Source organism: Chrysochloris asiatica, unplaced genomic scaffold (assembly GCF_000296735.1).
Source record: "Chrysochloris asiatica unplaced genomic scaffold, ChrAsi1.0 scaffold00301, whole genome shotgun sequence".
NCBI lineage: Eukaryota > Metazoa > Chordata > Mammalia > Afrosoricida > Chrysochloridae > Chrysochloris > Chrysochloris asiatica.
In genome coordinates this window covers 3,314,444-3,322,258 of record NW_006408819.1, presented here as the reverse complement: position 1 = coordinate 3,322,258, position 7,815 = coordinate 3,314,444, and the positions used below count along the sequence as shown (strand labels likewise).

The 7,815-nt window shown below is 36.6% G+C and overlaps 1 pseudogene; it reads right to left on the bottom strand.

Annotated features, from left to right (window-relative positions):
- Positions 1–5,252: 5,252 nt before the first annotated feature.
- LOC102813778 lies at positions 5,253–6,299 on the bottom strand (annotated as a pseudogene).
- Positions 6,300–7,815: the final 1,516 nt, after the last annotated feature.

Genomic DNA, 7,815 nt, shown 5'->3' with positions numbered 1-7,815 from the left:
ACATCAGATGGAACTTAGCTGAAAGCAGAAAGTACTAGAAAGATTTACCTATGCTTTATTGACTATATAAAGGCATTTGACTTTGTAGATCATAAATAACTATGATTAACATTGCCAAAAATCAGAATTCTATAACACTTAATTGTGCTCATGAGGAACCTATAAATAGATCAAGAGGTAGCCATTCAAACAGACCAAGGAAATACTGCCTGGTTTAAAATCAGGAAAGGTGTGCACCATGGTTGTATCCTTTTACCATACTTATTCAATCTGTATGCTGAGCAAGTAGTCTGAGAAGATATGTTATATGAAGAAGAACATGGTATCAGAATTGGAGAAGACTCATTAACAACCTGCAATATTCAGAAGACACAACCTTACTTGCTGAAAGCAAAATGGACTTGAAATACAGCCTTTAGTATAGATTGCACCTCAGTGTAAAGAAAACAAGAGTCTTCAGAAATGAACCAATACATAATACAATAAACAGAGAAAATACTGAACTCAAAGATTTCATTTTGCATGGATCCACAATCTATGCTCATAGAAGCAGCAGTTAAAAAAATCAAAAGACAGATTGCATAGGGGCAAATCTGCTAAAAAAAAGAGACCCCTTTACATTGTTCAAGATCAAAGCTATCAGTTTGGGAACTAAGGTATGCTTGACTCAAGTCAAGGTATTTTCAGCCACCTCATATGCATATGAAAGTTGGGCAATATATAAGGAAGACCAAGAATATTTCAAGTACCCTGAACTGCCAGAAGAACAAACAAATCTGTCTTGGAAGAAATACAGCCATAATGCTCCTTTGTCTCTCATACTTTGAACATATTATCAGGAGGGACCAGTTCCTGGAAAAGGACATTATGTTGGGTAAAGTTGAGGGGCAGCAAAAAAGAGGAAAATCCTGAAGAAGAATGATTGGCACAAGGGCAACAACAATGGCCTCAAATATAACAACAGTTGTGAGGATGGTGCATGACCAGGCAGTCATTCCTTCTGTTGTGCATAGGGTCACTGTGAGTCAGAACTGAATGATGGCACTTAACAGTAGCAACAATACCTCTGATTACAATCCAGTTTAGGAATGAGTTTTATTTTATGCTAATAAGACATTATTAGTGTTGTGAGTACATTTCTATTTTTTAAGATTTTTTTTACTGTGAGTTGAGTGAATACAGAGACGATCCATCAGTTTTACATTCAGCAAATTATACACTTCTTTCATCTCCGTGATTGCAATGCCATCCATGTAAGAACAGTTTTCCCACTTCCTCCCAATAGTTCTTATTTCCATTCCATCCTCCTTCCCATTTCTTCTCAACTTTGTGTTTAGGTAAATGTTGCCTTTTTTATCTTGAATGAGTGACCATTCCATGCTGAGCATACCTTACTAGTGCTCCCCCATATATCTTATTAAATTGGGCCATGGGGGTGAGTTCCATTCCAGACCTGAAGGGTGGTTGGGGGCCATAGTTTCAGGTATCTCCAGTTTCTTCCTGACCAGTAAGCCCAGTGTTTTATTAAAAAAAAAATTTTTTTTTGAGTTTTGTTCCACATTTTCTTCCACTCTAGCTTGTAATGTGATTCTTTTTAAAGCTTTTGGTACTGGGAGCCGAGCCCCATCTAGGTCTTCTGGTCTCAGAGTGCTGGTGATTAATGTTCACATGTTCCATCTATCTATTGGCCTAGTTGATTCTAAGCATCTTCATATTTTTCTCTCTTTTCTCTCTTTTGCACATGTAGAGCCCAATAGTTTGCACTTTGGATGGCTGCTCATGAACTTTTAAGATCCCAATTGCTACTCACCAAAGTAGGATGTAGAACATTGTCTTTGTGAACGATGGCCCTGGTGATAGAAAAGATGCTGAAGATCACATGATAGAGTTTTGTAATACCAATGACTTATTCATTGCAAATACCTTCTTTAAGCCGTATAAAAGACAACCAAGTGGAAAATACAAAAATCAAATTGACTACACCTGTGGGAAAATACAGTGGAAAAGCTCCACATCATAAAACAAAATAAGACCAAAGTCAGACTGTGGAAGAGACCATCAATTGCTCATATGCAAGTTCAGGCTGAAGCTGAAGCAAATTTTAAAAAAAGTCTATGAGAGTCAAAATATGACCTTGAACATATCCCACTTGAGTTTAGAGATCATCTCAAGAACCGATTGATGCATTAGACACTAATGAATGAAGACCAGAGAGTTGTGGAATGACATCAAGAGCATCATACAGGAAGAAAGCAAAAGGTCATTAAAAAGACAAGAAAGAAGGAAAAGACCAAAATGGATGACAGAAGAGATTCTGAAACTTGCTCTCTAGCATAGAGAACCTAATCCAAATGGAGGAAATGAGGAGATAAAAGAGATGAACAGAAAATTTCAAAGGTCAACTCAAGAAGACAAAGTCAAGTGTAATAATGAAATGTGCTAAGAGCTATAGTTAGAAAACCAAAATGGAAAAAAAAAAAAAAAATCAACATTTCACAAGCTGAAAGAACTAAAGAAATAATTCAAGCCTAGACTTGCTATGTTGAAAGATTCTTTGGGTAAATTACTGAATGATGCAGAAAGCTTCAGGCGAAGATGGATGGACTACAGAATCAATGTACCAAACAAATGTTCGATGTTCAACCATTTCAAGAGGTAGCATATGATCAAGAGTCAATGGAAAAAGCCAAGGAGCACTGAAAGCATTGGCAAAGAACAAGGTTCTGGGAATTGATGGAATACAAATTGAAATCCTTCAACAAACCAATGCAACACTGGAGGCATTCACTCATCTATACCAAGAAAATTTTAAGATAGCTACCTGGCCAATTGACTGGAAGAAATCCCTATTTGTGTCCATTCTGAAGATAGGTGACCTAACAGAATGTGGAAACCATTGAACAATATCAATATCACATACAAGTAATTTTTTTTTCTAGAGATAATTTAAAAATGGCTGCAACAGTACAGTGACAGGGAATTGCAAGAGGTTCAAGCTGGATTCAGATGAGGACATGGAACAAGGAATATCATTGCTGACATCAGATGGATATTGGCCATAAGCAGAGAATACCAGAAAGACTATGCAAAGGCTTTCAACTGTGTGGATCATGACAAGGTATGGATAACATTACACAGAAAAGGTATTCCAGAACACTTAATTGTGCTTATGAGGAACCTGTACATAGACCAAGAGGCAGCTGTTCGAACAGAACAAGGTAACACTGAATGGTTTAAAATTAGGAAAGGCATGCACCAGGATTGTATTCTTTCAACATACTTATTCAGTCTGTGTGCTGAACAAATAATTTGCAAAGCTAGAATATATTAGGAAGACTGTGAAATCAGGATGGGAGGAAGACTTCTTAACAACCTGAGATATGCAGATAATACAACATCGCTCACTGAAAGTGAAGAGGACTTAAATTAAAATACTGATGAAGATCAAAGACCACAGATTTCAGTATTGATTGAACCTCTATGCAAAGAAAACAAAAATCCTTACTATTGGACAAATAAATAGCATAAAGGGAGAAAAGATTGAAGTTGTCAAAGACTTCATTTTGCTTTGATCCACTATCAACGCTCATGGAAGAAGCAGTCAAGAAATCAAACGATGTATTTAATTAGGCAAATCTGCTGCACAAGACCTCTTTAAAGTGTTCAAGAACGAAGATGTCAATTATAAGTAAGGTGCACCTGATCCCAAGTATGAAACAAGGTTTCATACTGAAAATACAAGGTTATTTTCAGTAACCTCATATACCTGTGAAGGTTGGACAGTGACTAAGGAAGACCATAGAAGAAATGATGTATTTGAGTTATGGTGATGGGGAAGAATGTTAAAGATACCATGGACTTCCAGAAGAACAAAAAAATCTGTGATGGAAGAAGTATCGCCAGAATGTTTTTTAGAAGCCAGAATGGTAAGATTTTGTTTCTAATACTTCAGACATATTATCAGGAGGGACCATTCCCTGGAAACGAATATCATGCTTTGTAAAGTAGAGGGTCAGTGAAAAAATGGGAGATCCTCAACGAAATGGATTGGCACAGTGGCAGCAGCAATGGGCTCAGGCTTAACAACAATGGTGAGGATGGGGTGCAGGACCAGGCAGTGTTTCGTTCTGTTGAGCATAGAGTCACTATAATGGCTAAGGATCACTAACATTTCTTTATATGTTTATTGGCTACCTGCATGTTTACTTTGGTAAAATGTCTGTCCATTTAAAATTTGTGTTGTTTGTCTTTTTTCTTGTAGAGATGCTGTAGTTGTTATTAAGTGCTGCCGAGTCGGTTCTGACTCATAGCGGAGTGACCCTGTAGTTTTGTATATATTTTAGGGAATAATGCTTTGTCTGATATGCCATAGCAAAAAAAAAAAAAAAAAAAAAAAAATCCAGTCTGTGGGTTCTCCTTTTTACTCTTTTGGCAAAATCGTTTTATTTTATTTTATTATAAACTTGTTTTTTTTAACAAGTTAATATCTTTATTTAAAGTTAATTTCTCTGGTGGGAATGTTTCCTTAAAGCATAATAAAAGTATCCATTATTCACCTCTTGCAAAATAATTCAGTTGTACAAGTAGCAAAACTAAAAGGCTATTATTTTTCTTTATACAATTTTTTTCGAATAAAAACAGTACAGTGCCCTTATAAAACTGACTTTAATCATTATCGAGCCCAACTCTGCCTGGTGGTGAGATGACTACAAACATGAATAAAGGAGGAGGAATTTTCAAGAAGAATGTTCCATTTACGATTTCCCAATCATGCACTGTGAGCTGACAACAATAAAGTCTGATGTAGGTTTGTTGTCAAGAGAGGCTTATCTGAATTTGACAAATATAATTAAAACACCTAAGTGCCAAGGACTCAGAGTAATTCCTCATGATACTGAAAAAAATATTTTTTTGGAAGACTTATTTACAATATTAATTATTTTAGTTCTTGATTGTGCAAACTCTCGCCTGAAGACAATATTGGTGAGCTTTGTGCCCTTTCATTCAAAGGCCCTCACGCTCTGAAAATGGAAATGCCTTAGTTTAAATAGACATTAATACTTAGTTCTGAAATCTCAGGACACAATTCACAAAATAAAATCATAAATCATTTTTTTCTGCTGTTGTAGTGATTTAGTATTATAAGAACTCCTCTATATTAAATCTACTTTTCCAGATAGGTATAAGCTACACTTTTAATAATCTATAACATAACTACACAGTGCATTTAAAATTTGTACTTAAAGAATGTTTCATACTATTATATGCAGATTGCACAGCAGACCCTAGTGATCACTAGAAAATCTGCCACAGTCCAGTTTTTCAGCCCAAGTAATTCCGAACTTCGCGGAATAAAGTGGCTCCCTTCTGCTGCTGCTTTGAAGAATATTCTATTAAAACTAAATTTACAAGTAGTGGGTACAACCCAGATTAGAGTTCATTTGTATATCCCGTGTATACCATCAATGCTGGGTTTGCCTCGAAACTCCCAGACATCCAAAACGTGGTTAGGTAAACCACCAAGTCTGGTGAATTCTTGATCCCTTAAGTTTGTATCTCCTGCAAATATAACCCTAGCGCACTCTGGAGCCTCCTGCATTTCCTTTAGAACCACTTTCAATAGGTTGATCCGTTCCTTAGCATGCCCTTTGGTGCTCTCCAAATGCGAAGTCATGAGGTAAAGTTTATTTCCCGAAACACTCACATGTAAGCATAAAAAGGTTCCTCATCATTTTGGTACTTGGAAAAGGAATAATCTCTTCATTTTTTAGTTTCACTTTTGATTTCTTCAACTTGATAGCCGTGAAATATCCTTCTTCATTACCTTTAATAATGTCATAACTGCTTGTTCTCTTCCAGAGGTAGGTACAGTATGGAGGAATAACTTCTTGCAGAAATTCCACATCTAGATTGAACAAAGCTAAATAGGAACATACTCCTCAAGCCCGCTCTGGCAGATTGTTTAGATACAATGCCATCTTCTTGCTGAACATTTTCAGGCGAGCTGAATAATGCACCAGACTACAAAGCCGTTTGAACTGCGAAATCGGCGGTTCAAGCTCACCAGCTGCTCCTCGGAAATCCTATACAGGGTCGCTATGGGTTGGAATCGACACGACGACACTTCACAACAACAACAATTTTAGAATTAGTGAAATCAGTTGTTTCTTCATTAGTTAGGTCAACACAGGTTTCAGGCTCAGAGGGCCTGAGGGTGGCTTTCCAAGGTGCTCTAGTCCACAGGAGGCTCAAGGTAAGGAGTTCAATGCTCTTTCCATCTCCCAGCCATTTTCTATCATTGACAGTTTTGCTGGTTAAACAATTCTTGGTTGTTTTTTTTTTTCTTTCAGGGTTTTATATATGTCTCCCCATTGCCTTTTTGCCTGCATGGTTTCTGTTGAGATATCTGAGCTTAATCTGATTTGCTTGCCTTTATATGTTAGACTTCTCTTTTTCCTAGCTGCTTTCAGGATTCTGTCCTTATCTTTGATTTTGGAGAGCTTGATTATTGGTGATTTTCTTTTAGGGTCTATCATTCCTGGTGTTCCTTGAGTTTGTTGAATGCTTATCTTTTTGCTTTTCAGGATGTTTGGAAAATTTTCTTCCAGAAGCTCTTCAATTATATCCTCTGTGGACCTGTGTGATTCTTCCTGCTCTGGAATGCTGATGATTCTTAAATTATTCCTCTTCATGTTGTCCAACATGAATCTTAGGCCTTCTTCAGAATTTTAAATCCTTTTTTATGCTTGTTCTTCTATCTTAGTAATGTTGAGAGATTTATTTTCTAGCTCACTAGTTCTGGCTTCCATCTCTTCAATTCTACTCCTTTGCCCATATCAGTGTATTTTCTATTTCTGATATTCTATTATTAATCATTTGAACCTCTTTCTGTAGGTTTTGAATTGTTTCCAATACTCTTATTTGATTGTTCCTTTAGCCCTTTCCTGACTTCTTCCTTATTTTTCTAAATTCCACTCTAAAGTGATTTGAAACATTTTATAATAATTTTTATGAATTCCTTCTCAGGCATTTCCAAGGCCTGCCCTCCTTCCAGAAAAGAGTCCAGGTCTACCTCTAGGTCATTTGTCTCAGACATTTAATCTGAGACATGTACTAATATGGTCATCTGCTTTTGCTTCTTGGATAAGTTTAATGTTTATCTGTGGTCTCAGTACTTAATTGAGTGTGTGTTTTGGTATTTTTTATGCTTTCTGATTGCCTCCAGGTAGATGTGAGCTTCCCTTTTTACTCTTCTTATTGTTTAACTCAGAGTAATTTTCACAGGTGTTGTCTGCCGCCCTGGTGTATGGCAGTTGGTATTGGTTCTTGCCTAGGTTTTGGGGTTTATAGGGTGTGATTGTACCTTAACTATATGGCAGCAATTGCTGTCTCTTCTTGGGTAATACATGAAAAGAATGAGTCCCTCAAAGTAAAAAACAAAACAAAAAAACACACCAAAAAACAACAATTAAAAAACAAACAAAACTAGATTGTATACTGTAGTCTATAATCACAGAAAAGGGAGAGGAGGGAGGGAAGAAAAAAGTAGTCTGTAGCCTAATATGAGTATGATTTTAATATCCTCTTTGTCTTCCTGCTTTCAAAGCTGCCTGATAAATTTCAAGATGCCACTGTTGGTTGTTATGCTGTTTTCCAGTATTTAATTTTTGGCCTGTTCTTTTTTTAAACTTTCTCTTCCTCACCACACCCCTTGTTTTGTCCTTTTCCCTATTAGTAAATAGTTCAGGGCCTGCTGTGGCCATTTTGAGAAGCTTGTAGCTTTAAATACTGAGAGTATCTGTGTGCATGCATGGC